This window comes from Bicyclus anynana, chromosome Z, assembly GCF_947172395.1.
Source record: "Bicyclus anynana chromosome Z, ilBicAnyn1.1, whole genome shotgun sequence".
Lineage (NCBI taxonomy): Eukaryota > Metazoa > Arthropoda > Insecta > Lepidoptera > Nymphalidae > Bicyclus > Bicyclus anynana.
The window spans coordinates 16,376,910-16,391,341 of NC_069110.1; the positions used below are offsets into that span (position 1 = coordinate 16,376,910).

Below are 14,432 nucleotides of genomic sequence, written 5' to 3' on the forward strand. Positions count from 1 at the left end.
ACAATTTACTTTTTAAATTATTTACAGTTTGATTCCAAAATATACAATTTATTTTAATTATTAAAAAAGCATTAAAGCATTTAGACACATAAATTTATGTAAGTAATTAAAAAAGTCAATTTGTATATATTTATGTAAGGAATCTTTTCGGCCTGTCTAAGTATATTAACAATATTTTCTATTAAATTTTAATTTTTTTAACATTTTTAAAAATATACTTTTATAAATTATAAATATTGTTTAATAGAATATATTTCCAAAAAAATACGCCATTTAATCGTTCATATATGCAAAGTACCTACCCAAAGCGCTGGCGCGAATACCTTTCTAAATATACTACATACATAGAAATTAATTTTTAAATAATTTATGAGATAATTATTCTAAATATACTTTATTTCCCTATATTTAAAATTGTTTCATTTAAATTAAATATTAGTATTAATATATTAAGAAAATAAACGATTATTACGATTATTATTATTAGTAATTTATATACATAGATTATTATTATATAAATGGTAATTTACACCATAATATATAAAATTAAAATGACGTGATGTCATTTTATTTGCTATTTGTTTATATTATGGTAATAACCATCAAGTTAATAATAGTAATTTATTTTCTATTAAATAAAAATTTAATAGAAAATATGTCCCAAAAAAAAATAATCTAACTGTTCAGCTAGGTACATACAAAGTATCCGACGCTGGTGCGATTGTCATCCAAAGGGGTAATACCCCTCTTATTTGGCCCAAAATGACCCAAAAAATTGTATTACCACTCTGAATGGCAATTTGGGTCAAATAAGCACTAACTCTTAGGTCATGGAGGGATCAGCTTACCAGACACCATATAAATAAATTAACATAAATTTTCCTATCTACGTTATTAAACATTTTTTTCATATGTACACTCTCGATACTCGAAAATAAAAAAATACCTACCGTGGCATTGCAATACATGTCGGAAACTGATAGTTATAATTTAGAACGCAAAGCAAAACGGAATTGTGTAACCGTAATTTTAATTTTAAGTTTTCGGCTTTAATTATCACTATAATAACATAACCTGACTTTCCAAAATGAATTTTTGACGGCCTCTGTGGCGCAGTGCCCGGTGGATTTACAAGACGGAAGTCCTGGGTTCGATCCCCGGCTGGGCAGATTTAGGTTTTCTTAATTGGTCCAGGTCTGGCTGGTGGGAGGCTTCGGCCGTGGCTAGTTACCACCCTACCGGCAAAGACGTACCGCCAAGAGATTTAGCGTTACGATACGATGTCGTGTAGAAACCGAAAGGGATGTGTATTTAATCCTCCTCCTAACAAGTTAGCCCGCTTCCATCCATTCCATTCTATTCCATTAGATTGCATCATCACTTACCATCAAGTGAGATTGTATTAAAGGGCTTACTTGTAAAGAATAAAAAGTTAATTAATTAATTAATTGATTGACGCTTATAAACAAAGCTTACTTAAGATAAATTAATTTTGACTTAATACTATTATTGTAGTGCAATTTTATCAACAAACATAATATATCTTGTTTAGGTTTTAAAACGTACATTTTTACATTAATTTAAATTAGTGTTTAAACAAAACAATTTAAACAAAAAAATGAAATTCCTATACCTATTATATTCCTAAATTAAATTATGTAAAGTGGAAAAAATAACTTCAGAGCTGACTTCCAAAAAACTATCGCATTAATTTTGGCCGTTTAATGGCCGTGCTTAATTTACTCAAGCCTCATCACCTTTGGCCTTAGAAGAGCGTAATCGAGTCGTAGGACGGGTTCCCAACAGAAACGTCCAAGAAAGCGTTATTCTACTATAGACGGTAGTTTTCCACTATGACTGTTACGCGGTAACATGCAATCCAAATCGAGAATTCTCAAGCCAAATTAGCCGTAATGCTAATAGTATTAAAGGTTACTTCACTACTCTTTCTCGAGGAAAAGCACGAATAATAGTTTTTTAGGTGTATGTGGTCTTTTTGTTGTGGAAAAGTTTGAAGGAGGCGTTTGTCCTAGGGGACAAACAGAATGTATATACAAACTCTGAATAAAGGCTTTTATTCTTTCATTATTATGTGGTCTCTCTACAAATATATCTGGGAAAAATAAAAAAATTACACTATATTCTACCAAAAATTAGAACTTAAAACCTCAATATATTAACTCCAAGGGTTTCTTGAACGTTCCTCCTTTTTGGAAGTCGGTTAAAAACTGCCATCGTCGCTTTTGTCTCGGAACCAGTACGTTAGAGACTTACGATCTGGGGCATTAGCCATGTGACTCGTGGATTATCTTCCTACAAGCATTTTGAAAATTAACAAAATGTATGGAACTGATCCGACCGACAACCTAATCACATGACCTACCGATAGCGAATGTCATTCCCGTTATTTTTTTTTTAATTTTCGAAGCGTTAACGTTTGTAAAAAGAGAATCGTCGTGCCACATGGCTAGAGGCCAAGCCCCTGTAGCCAAGTTGCACGTCGATTCTATTTCTACGATCGCAAACGCTTCGAAAACTAAAAAAATGTATGGGAATGACAGATCATGATCGTGACCTGTCGATAGCAAATGTTATTCCCATACATTTTTCTAGTTTTCTAAGCGTTAGCGATTTTAGATAGAGAAACGTCGTGCCACATGGCTACAGGAGCTGGTATCATCACTATCTGGCTGTACCGTCAATTACCTTTTAGTGAAATGTTGTTCCTACTATGCGCACTATGATACTATGGCGTTGAGTTATAGACACTTGGAAACTTGTCAGCTTGTTTTTAACGTCATGTACAAACACGTAATTAAGTAACTAGAACCTTTTAATTGCGTCTTTGTTTGCAGACTTATTGAAGACTTTAATAACGAGGTTTGACATGTTCTACTTTAATTATACCTACATAATTGCATAGACCTCCGGTGACTTCTTTACATGTATATATTTTTTATACCGTATAGTTTATATTTATTTTTTAATTATCAGATCGAATATCTATGTTACTTAATGAAGCAACTCTTGTTTAAATATTTACCAGCGTACGCACAGTGGTTTAACCTGCGTAGATTTTTTTGATGTTACAAAGATCAAAGCCTTAAAATAAGCAAAAAAATAGATTCAACTTCCCGTCCGTCCCGATATTTTAAAACTTCTTTCTTCAATACAAATCTACATTATCACATACGTGACGTTTTTTTTATTTTTTACAAGTTACCGCTTGACTACAATCTCAACTGATGATAAGTGACAATGCAATCTAAGATGAAAGCAGGCTAACTTGTTAGGAGGAGGATGAAAATCCACACCCCTTTCGCATTCTACATGACATGGTACCGGAACGCTAAATCGCTTGGCGTTAGGTACGTCTTTACCGGTAAGGTGGTAAATAGCAACGGCCGAAGCCTCCCACCAGCCAATTACATTTTATTCCTATGAGAATGGAAACCACGGGGCATCTGCTAGTATGTTATAAATTCGAAAGTGAGTTTGTCTGTTTGTTACGCTTTCACGGCTAAACCATTTAACCGATTTAAAAAATTACTTCACCAAAGGCGAGTTACATTCACCATTTCAACCCATATTCGGCTCACTGCTGAGCTCGAGTCTCTTCTCTAAATGAGAGGGCTTAGGCCATTAATCCACCACGCTGGCCCAACGCGGATTGGCAGACTTCACACACGCAGAGAATTAAGAAAATTCTCCGGTGTGCAGGTTTCCTCACGATGTTTTCCTTCACCGATTGAGATTGATATTTAATTTCTTAAAATGCACACAACTGAAAAGTTGGAGGTGCATGCCCGGACCGGATTCGAACCCACACCCTCCGGAATTGGAGGCAGAGGTCATATCCACTGGGCTATCACGGCACGAGTTACATTATCAACGAATAACATAGGCTTTAACGCAAACGCAGTATGAAATCACGAGCGTCAATAAACAACTACATGTATCCAAATCATTACATTTTTGCAGAGTTAGTATTACATTGACTCTAGACTCTCGAGATTAATTTCAAGATATTGTTTAATTAAAATATTGAGGTAAATAGGGCTTGAAAGTGTACATCGATTTCTACGCGCACGAAATCGCGGACGTTCGCTAGTCATCAAAATAAAAGAATTTTCAAAATCGGCCCATAAATGAAGGAATTATCGCTGGCCATATATAAAAAAATATACATACAGCCGAACGTAGAACCTCCTCCTTTTTGGAAGTCGTTTAAATATACTTAAAAAATCTTTAAAAGTTCTACTTATTTTGAAATGTACTTCACTGATGGTCCTTGCTCAACGTGCGTTTCATTGTTCATTTAGAAAACATTTGCCCAGTCTATGTAATTCCATTTAAAATTTTTGTTTGTAAAACGTTGCAATGCGAATTTTGCATAAGTATTTTACATAATTTTTATTGCTTGTAATAATTACTTTAAACAAAAATGTATATAAAATATATTTAGTTTCTTGTACGTATTCATATAATATTTGAAGTGGTAATGATTTTGAAAATTCTTTTACCATTGGAAAGCCACGTTATCTGCGAGTGTCATAGGCTATATTTTATCTCCGTACCCTCACTTGAACGGGAAATAAGCGGGTGATACAGCGCGGCGTCAGCTAGTATAGGTGCATTAAAAAAACATTAATTACATGCTTTAAAGTATTTTGCATCCTCTTCGGTTATTACCTCATCTTAAACGAAAAGATTATAACAATAATATAAATATAAAGGCGAAAGTTTGTGTATAATTGTGGAAGTGTGTGTGTAAGTGAGTACTCGCATGTTTGTTCCTTTGCGCTGAGGTGATTTGTCTGAAATTTGGAATGGAAATAGGTTTTGCTCTAGATTAACACAAAGATTACTTTTCATGCCGGAAAAATTCATGGTTCCCGGGGGAATTATGAATAACTCAATTCCACGAAGCCGAAGTCGCGGACGTCCGCAAGCAATTTATATATTTTTTAACCGACTTCCAAAAAGGAGGAGATTCTACGTTCGGCTGTATGTATGTTTTTTTTTATGTATGTCCAGCGATAATTCCGTCATTTGTGGACCGATTTTGAAAATTCTTTTTTTTACGACAACAATTTGTTTTATTGAATACTTTTTAGATGGTCCGCGGGGGTCGGGAGGGTAACCCACGTGCACGACTTCATACACGCGCAGTCCTTCATACACCCCCACCCCCGTCGCCCGCATATCGTGGGAGTGTCATCAGCGAACTTGCCAAGCTCAAGCAATGTTATTCATTCTCAAATAAAAAAAACTATTTAAACGTAAGGACATTCTAATTACCTATGTATATAATACATGCGAAGTAAGTGCTGACGAGACTGCGAGACTGTTCTAATCAAAAATTGCATGTTACGCAGAATGCACATTGCAAGTTGTAGCCGAAATCTAGTGATGAAAATAAACAAGCTGCGATTTCAACTGCTGTGTTTTACAAGATTTTTTGACGGCCTCCGTGGCGCAGTGGTATGCGCGGTGGATTTACAAGATGGAAGTCCTGGGTTCGATCCTCGGCTGGGCCAATTGAGGTTTTCTTAATTGGTCTAGGTCTAGCTGGTGGGAGGTTTCGGCCGTGGCTGGCTACCACCCTACCGGCAAAGACGCACATTTCAACTTTTTGTGCGTCAAGCGGTTTTCAATATTTCATGATACCTTTCGCTTTATCAGCCTTATAATGGCCCGCTACAGGTTCAGGCCTTTCTCATTATAGGAGAGGGGACATCGAGCGTAAACCCGTCTACTTCAATGCGGGTAGGTGGGGTTAGGGTTATAATGTTAAATTAATTGATGACCACTATGATGTTAACGATAACGATCGGAATCGACGGCTTAACGTGCTCGAAATTCAAAATTATTTATTTCAAGTAGGTATCAGTTTACAAGCACTTTTGACACTCAGTTGACAATTTGTAAAGATTCTACCACCGGTTTGGAAGACAGGTTCTGCTGAGAAGAAACCGGCAAAAACTCAACAGTTGCTCTTTTAAAAAAATCATACAGTATTATAATTTACAATTGATGACATTACAATTTCTTACACTTTACCAACGGCCTCCAAGCATTTTTATCATTAACGTGCTCTCCGTGGCACGGGGTATAACAACATCAACTTTCCAACTTCGAGCTTAAAGTTTTAACTGAAAATTAAAAAAAAAAAAAAAAACACATATCCCATCTTCTCTTCTCTTCTTCTTCTTTGCCATAACCCGACCCAAGATTTGAACTCTGGACCTCGTGTTCCGACGCGACCTAGGCTTACCACTGGGCCAATGAGGCAGCAATTTTTATATACTACATCATCATCATTATCAACCCATAATCGGCTTACTGCTAAGTTCGAGTCTCTTCTCATAATGAGAGGGGTTAGGCCAATAGTCCACCAGAATTGTTACATATTATATACTACATACATATTAAATTTTTATACTCGTAGTATATACATCCAGACACAGGAGAGCACTCGTATTCATCAAACAAATATTTTCCATTTGTGGGAATCGAACCCACGACCATGGATGCACCAAGCACTACTCACTGTGCCACGTGATAGTCATACCTACGAGTAATCTAATTAATAATAATTTTGATTATAAAACTTCGAAATTTCCCTTGTAGCGAAGTTTCTAAAATATTGGAGATCAAAAACCACCAAATTATTTAATTTAAATATTTATTATTATTTAATGAATTATTCACTTTTTTTTGGTATGTAAAATACTTTATTCAAAATCAAGATAATATTTCGTTACTTGAATAGTTATGAAATATTATCTGAATCATTGAGTTATATTACGAGTGTTTCGGGAAAGCATTGCAACGGATTGCACCTCCACCTACTTTTGTACTGAGTCCTAACTCACGCTAACGAAATGTTTATCGCTGAGAGGTATAAATAGGAGTTTCAACGTCCTATGCGTGGGGGTCCGTGCCTACGTCGTAAAGCAGTTGCGGAGGGCTGCTCTAAGCTCCGTTATTAATGCGATTGGGTCGTTCAGTGCAGCAACATTGCACGTATCCAAATTACATACAAAATTGCATTTTAAGATAGATGCCCTGTCCCAATGTTGCTGGGCGATAGGGGTGTTGACACCACGTATGTAGGCAATTTGACCTCTTTTGCTCATATTTTTTTTTAATTTAAAATTTAACCCGCGATACACAGGTATCTATCTATTAATAAAATTGAAGTATATTTCTGCGATTTCAAGATAATTGTGTTTTTTTCATGTTCGTATTAAGTTATTTACACTTTACGTAATCAAACACATCAAGCTTTTTTTTTGTCCGTCTGTCTGTTTGTTCGGGCTAATCTTTGGAACGGCTAGACCGATAAATTCACAGCCCTTTCGGTTTCAACACGACATCGTACCGGATCGCTAAATCGCTTGGCGGTACGTCTTTGCCAGTAGGGTGGTAACTGGTAACTAGCCACGGCCGAAGCCTCCCACGGGTTTTGACTGTTACCACAAACAAAGAAGATTTCGAATGTTAATATTTCGTAGAATAAACGGGGAGTGATGTATGTATGCATGTAAAGTTTAAAGTAATATTTTTACAATTGGTTTGGTTGATTGTATTGAGGTACTAATTATAAGAAAATAACTTCGTGGTTTAAGGACTTATAATCAAAATTAAAATTTTATTACTAAAAGTGGAAAATAATTTTTTTTAATAAAAAAATACAACCGACTTCAAAATCACAAAAATATTTCTACTAAACTAAAAAGCGAAAAATAACATTGTTTATGCTACCTTCTGATCAGTTTGAAGGCGGTACCAAGTTAGTGATGTATTAATTAAATCCGTTTAAATCATAAAAGCTTGAGATTTTCAGACGGTTCTTTCAGAAACGGCTTTGATTAATACAGCACAATCTTGGTACCGCCTTTTAACTGATCAGAAGGGAGCACATACAATGTTATTTTTCCTTTTTTTGCTTAGTAGAAACATTTTTGTGATTTTGAAGTCAGTTGTATTTTTTATTATTCATACATTGTTTTATAAATACATTATTTTATACATACTGCGCTCTGAGGAGAAACCCAATCTCCATACATGCTCGGGACCAAATTGTATGATACATAGCTGAAAATTGGGGTTTTTCAATTTATGTATCGTTCTGAAAAGTGAGCCCAATTTCGGACATCCTCTGTGACATCGTCACAATGTCCGAATTAGTGTCATATATTAAATAATAATATCAGTGTCACAGTGATAACATTTTAGTTTTATTGACAGTTGCAAAATGAAGATTATTAATATAAGGGTTCCGTTTTTGTACTACTCACCTTCGGAACCCTAATAAAATGCACGATTTCAACAAAAACACACATTTCAAAAAATATTAACAACTGTGAATTATATAGAATATTTGTTTTTTTTCTGTAATATGCTGGGCTCAAAATGGGCGTCTTTGTTACACAGTTTTTGTGCAAACAGGTAGGATTTTGTTTAAAAATACACGTGTAACCGCTTGAATTAATTCTCACGCGTAAGATTTTATTTTGCGATATCTCCGAACGAAATAATGATGATTAGTCTCACTCCGCTTCAACGAAGCCTTTAATTTTGAATGTGTTTTTTTATGTTTGTAGCCTCAATAGCTCACGGGTAAAGGGGTCGCACCACCGATAGGTCGTGGGTTTGATCTCCGCCCGGTGGAGTTTATTTGCGTACCCAGTCCAAATAATAGGGGAGCCCGGGATGCTTAATTTGCAGTTACTAAAGCGTCATGGGGACCGATTACATTTGGTAGATTAAATGATATCAATAATAAATAGTTATTTACTTTTTTCGCTTTTAGTGGTGGAAAAAGAAACTACAGATTTTATTACTTTGGCTTATTGAAATTGTCAGAAAATTTTAGCGATTAATTAGACATTCTTAACTCGTGAACTAAAATATAAGGGTTATATTTTGTAACTTTGGGACCCTCCCATTCCATTACGAGTACATTAAGCTCAAATCGTTAAATTTGGCTTAAATTTAGAATGGAAATAAATTTTACTCTAGATAACACATAGACAACCTTTTATCCCGGAAAAATCCATGGTTCCCGCGGGGTTTGTGAAAAACTGAATTCCGCGTGGACGAAGTCGCGGGCGTCAGCTAGTTAAAGTCATAATTTATCAGTGCTTTAGTTGTTGATCCTAAGTGGAAAAACATTGAACCTCGAACACAGAAAACATATGTACAAGCCTCGAATAAACAAGTCTTGAAGTTCCAATATTTAATGAACTATACGTATATGACATACCTATAGTATGAACTATAGAATAGTATGAACCATAGTTGGAAAACTAAATAAAAAAACGTCATCTATTATTATATTTATTACTTATATTATTGTTATAGCAACATTGAAAACTTGCAACTATATCCCAATATATACTTATAACCTGTCTTAATTACAATTAAAATATTAAAAAAAAACTCCCTCCCGTCATGAGTTGTTTACCTAGGATAACGATTTTTATATCAGAACTTTCCATCATAACAGAATAGTGAGTGCAAAAGTTTAAATATAAAATAGATTTAATGGGAATATTGGTCATATTTAAAAGACAAGAAATCGAAAATGTATTTTTGGTTTCAGTACCGATTGTATAATGCCCTCCAATAAAAAAATTTCAAAATATCTTCAACGTACAGAATTTGATCTGTTACAGTTTTATTATAAATATAGATATGACAAATATTCTTGTATTTTTACAAAGACATTTATTTGTCTTTATAACTTACCTTGAAAAAATTAAGGCCTTTTTTATAAGTTCTGGAATCACTATAAACTAAATTAAAAGTTAAAGACACCATACCTACTACATAAATGGTTGACATGCCCACAAAGTTGTAAACGGCAAATGTTTCGTAACGTACATACATATAAAAATTCCTACACATATTCTTGCATATAAAATAGTTGGTAATCGGTTAGCCATTAGGTCACTACAAAAGTAAATTTAAAAAACAACCAGTTTTCTCAATACGATGAGTTGTGAGGTTTTTAGTGCAATATCAGCTGGTAACAACCTGTTTAAAAACCGAAAATTTTGTAATCCCACAATCGGTGGCAACAGTTACATGGACTCTGGAAAGAAGTGGAAAATTTTATAGATTTTTTTTTTTGAAAGAATAATTGTCTTATCTTATCTTATCATATCTAAATATAACCAATAGGTATTCCCATTCCTCTCCAACTAGTTGGTAAAGACTGTATTAGGAGTGGGTACGACAATAGACACACGGTGTGGGAATCGAACCGCCACCCCTCGGTGATGGATCCGTCAGCTCTTACAGTTGAGCCATTGAGGCTCTAAAATAGGTAATTTCTTGTTTTTTTCCCCTTTGATATGGTAAAGTATGATTTTCCGATTTAAAGTGTTAAAAATTAAAATATAGTATGTGACATCGTCGCCGTTAAATTCATATTGGTAGGGAACCCATGAAGTTAAGACAGGGATTTACTCATATGATGATGGGTAGAATAAATTAATATTATATTTATGTGGTGTGGACTACAGTGTGTGGAGCAGGTACTGTGTGTCGGCTCGTGGACATTGGCAGATGAGGCTGATGATTTGTCCCTATTTTAAGAGCTCTATTTTGACAACCTTTCCTCCAACCTATCGTCGAGCAGCGGTCGGCAATAGTTGAATGAAATCCTTATCTGTCGTGTTTAGCGGCCAAAAAAAAATACTATGTAATTTCACATTTGTCGTGTAATTTAATAAGTGTTCCGTTTTTGTACTACGTACGTTCGGAACCCCAAAAATGGAACAATCAAAGGTTTAATTTAAATTTCGAACTCGCTAGTAGGTACATAGAAGATGTTTAGTGAAAAAAATACTTTGTCGCGTAAAAAGCTATCGTTATTAGTTGTTTGTCATCTTCGTCATTGGTTTAAAATACTTAGTATTACACGTAAAATTAACGAAAGCATCTTATCCCGACCGATAACTTTGAAATTCAGAATCTCGCCGAAGACGCTAGTATACAGCAAACTTCAACCTCGTTAGAATTATCTCACACCAACATAATTTCCGGAAAATCCACATTAAGTTTTAAAAATTGTACATTCAATAATAGTATTTTCTAAATTGTACTACTTAGTTTAATTTCCGCGCATTATTTGAGAAAAGTACTATACAAACCTTGGCCGCAACTAGGCATTGACGGACTTACGTATGTGTGCCTCGGCTTCGCCTCGGCCCAAAATCACACGTTCGTCCATCAATGCCTCTCTTGCCGGCCGCTGCAGTAATATGCTATATATATTATATATATCATAGACAACTTTTCTTAGCAGTCACGGAACAATAGAACCAATTCAATTCAGAACAATATTTAGATAATTTTATGTTTTTTACAATGTTTATCTATGTACCAGCTTCTAAACATGTGTACCAAAGGATATGATCCAAAATTGTATGGAGCTTAGGATCAGTCATTGTACCCTAAAGACAATATTTATTTTAACTATTTTTGATTATACAAATCTGCGAATTTTCTTTAATTCTTTCAAAATTATATTCATTATCTCCCAAGAAATGCAACACTATTAAGGGTTGATGACGTTTTCAATGCAGTAATCAATTTGACGTTTGCTGTCAATTGTCATGTATTAGTTGCTATTTGGGCGCCATCTTGATAAAACTCAAAAACTTAGGTTTTAATTTTATTTCTTTCTTTTTATTTAGTTACATTTATTCATTTTGATTAACTTAAATAAAATCCTTATATTTTTTAAATTTTAATGATACGGAGTAGAAGAGTGGACCTGAAATGCACCATCTCCTTTTATAAATGTACCTCTGTATGTTTGTAATATATCTGTATGTTTGTCTACCCATATCTCAAAGACTATAAGTCTAATTGGAAAAATTATATTTTAGTAGGTTCAAGGACACTCTAACTTAGTGAAGAATGCAAGTTTGATCGAAATCAGTTCAGTAGTTTTTGAGTTAAGAGTTTAAAAAAGAGTTAAGTAGGTATGTTAGAAATCGGTTTAAATATTTTTAATTATTCATCTCCGCTGGGCCTTGTCTCGCGATTACCGCGTGTTGCTCATTCTTATCCAAATTATAAAGAAACTTGTTGGCCAAAGTGAGAAACAAAATAAAAACCTGCCAACGTGGCCTTGAACGTAGCATGCTAAAAATAAAAAGACTAGACAAAATAAGACACACAAAAATAAGGTCCATTACAAAAGTAACTGACGCTTTGAGCGCTGCTCTAAAACTGAAATGGAAGTGGGCAGGGCACGTAGCTAGGCTGAAGGATCAAAGGTGGACTTTTAAAGTTTCCTTCTGGAGAGGCCCACTAGGCAAAAGAAACAGAGGAAGACCATTGACAAAGTGGGAAGACGAAATTAAAAAAACAGCTGGCCCATATTGGTATCAAATAGCGCAGGACAGGGAAAATTGGACATCTTTGGAGGAGGCCTTCACCCATTCTGGGGTTCTTGCGTAATAAAAATAAACTATTAATGTACTAACATAATTTAAGTTTTTAATAACCAAATTAATCTAGATTACTAACATAAATTCTGTAAAAAATTATGCAGCCTTTTATTTATTATGCAAGAAATAAAAGGCTTTTTTATTGTATAAAGAAACTTGTTATAGGCGAATATTCTTATAAAATAGCGGAATCGCGCCCATGTTTAGACACGCCATTAGATGTCAATATTATCACGAAAAGCAAAATGAATTTCTAATCTTCAGCAAAAATGCATTGCCTACCTAAGAGCTATTATGTCATCTGCGCAAAACAAATTATAAACCAAAGTGTTAAACGCGTGCTTTGTGGTTGCCCTACATAAAATATGTCAAATAAATAGTTGAAAATTTCGTACGCGATGGTAATGACGTCAAACTGTCGCTCGCTGTCTGTCTCAGAATACAGTATACTCGTCCCGCGTCCGTATACGGGCGTTGCTAACATCCAAAAAAATTAATAAAAAAAAATCAACCGACTTCAAAAATATATAACATACTGACTAAACTAAAAAGCGAGAAATAACATCATACTAAGTTCTATATATCATATTATGTTCTAATTGATGATCAGTTTGAAGGCGGTGCTAGCCCGATGATGTATTAATTCATGCCATGTAAGAATATTATAAAATATTAGATGTTCTTTCAGAAACGGCACCGGTTTAGCATTAATAGGTGGGAAGATCTCATCATTAGAAATCGATCAAGCCCAATCACAAGTTAGTTACTGTAAATCGTTTAGGAGTTCCCTCGTACGTGTTTCGGCTCCATCATCAGATCGACTCCAGACCTTCATCTAGTTGTAGTACTTTAAAGTGGTTAATGGCAAAAATATAAAACGCTATAGTTGCGATTTCTCCAGGATCCCATCATCAAATCCTGAAATGGTGACAATGGGACCACTTCGGGAGTGTACCCTTTCAAACAAATAAAGAATTATTCAAATCGGTCCAGGCTTCTTCGAGTAATGAGGTAACATACATACAAAAAAAACATACAAACGAATTGAGAACCTCCTCCTTTTTTTGAAGTCGGTTAAAAATGTGTTTCTGGTTTGTAGGCCGCTACTTATACCAGAGAAAAGATCTATACCTAAATGTAAAATTACTATACTCTATATTCTATATGATATCACAGAACAGACATCGCTAAAAGCTAACGCTTCTTAATTCTTATATCTGTGTATGATATGATACGAGTAGATGAAGCCGTTACATACATGAGTATGTAATTGCTTTTCAAAAATACGGAAAAGTGCTAGTAATGGCTTTTTATAATGCTACGTATGAAAGTAGCTTAAAGACGATCACATCGGAGTGCCTTTTAAACTGTCCCGGAAGAATAACAGTGTTGCGAGTGACAACTTTTCGTGTTTATGTAGCAGCGCCATCTAGTACAACATCTAAACCATACACTATACATCTCACCCGGATTTTTATCCGGGAGAAACATTCATATTCATACATTAATTATATTTTTTAAACTGAAATCTTTTAAATTATTATTATTGTAGCAAGCTCATTATGTTTAAATTGCGTAAAACTTATTCATATTGTAAAAACTCAATCAATCTTTAATACTTAATATTATAAATGCGAAAATAAGTCTAGCTGTCCGTTTGTCTGTCTGTTTGTTACCTTTTCATAGCTAAGTGGCTGCACCGATCAAGATTAATTTTAGTATAGTGGCTGAGAGCAGCACATAGGCTACTTTTTCTCCTTAAAATAAAAATGGTGGGGTGTGAAATAAGGGTTGAAAGTTTAAATGGAAAGTAAAACCAGGAATGTACTACCAGAAAAATACTTAGAATAATTATTTTATTCGAGGTTTTTCAAAATTCTACCCCAAGGTTTAAAAAGAGATTGAAGTTATATTTAATATAAAGCGTTAAGGTTTTGTTTTATTTTAGTAAAATTA

The 14,432-nt window shown here is 34.5% G+C and overlaps 1 protein-coding gene across 2 annotated transcripts in view; it reads left to right on the forward strand.

Annotated features, from left to right (window-relative positions):
• The window catches only part of LOC112046326 (putative fatty acyl-CoA reductase CG5065), a 36,479-nt gene that overhangs the window by 1,230 nt on the left and 20,817 nt on the right, over positions 1–14,432 (forward strand). The gene's annotated exons all lie outside the window — the stretch shown is intronic.